This window comes from Penaeus monodon, chromosome 32, assembly GCF_015228065.2.
Source record: "Penaeus monodon isolate SGIC_2016 chromosome 32, NSTDA_Pmon_1, whole genome shotgun sequence".
NCBI classification, from domain to species: domain Eukaryota; kingdom Metazoa; phylum Arthropoda; class Malacostraca; order Decapoda; family Penaeidae; genus Penaeus; species Penaeus monodon.
In genome coordinates this window covers 9,971,970-9,972,387 of record NC_051417.1, presented here as the reverse complement: position 1 = coordinate 9,972,387, position 418 = coordinate 9,971,970, and positions in this window count along the sequence as shown.

Genomic DNA, 418 nt, shown 5'->3' with positions numbered 1-418 from the left:
GCAGTGAACTCTGTCCAAGGCTTCGCACCTGTATATCATTCTGCATCCTCTGAAAAAGTATATAGTTATGACTGGGATGAAGTTAGAGATACTGTATTTCCCGGGATTTCTCTATGATGTTTTTAAAACAAATAACCAGATGTCTTGATTCAACGAAATTGACGAATTTGCTTATATGACTCAGTAAAAAAAATATATTAGAAAAAAATTGATTTACAGGTCATTAAAAGTTTTGCAAGTTCTAATCCCCTAAATTTTCTAAACATTTTTTTTCTCCTTCGGACAGCTCGTTTCTATAGTCCCATACTTCACATCGATAAAACACAGCATGGCTTTTGTATCTTAATCCTGACAAGTACTGCTTGATAAAAGGGTGAAATATCGCAAACATTTGTAGCAATGCTGAGAGTTTCCAACT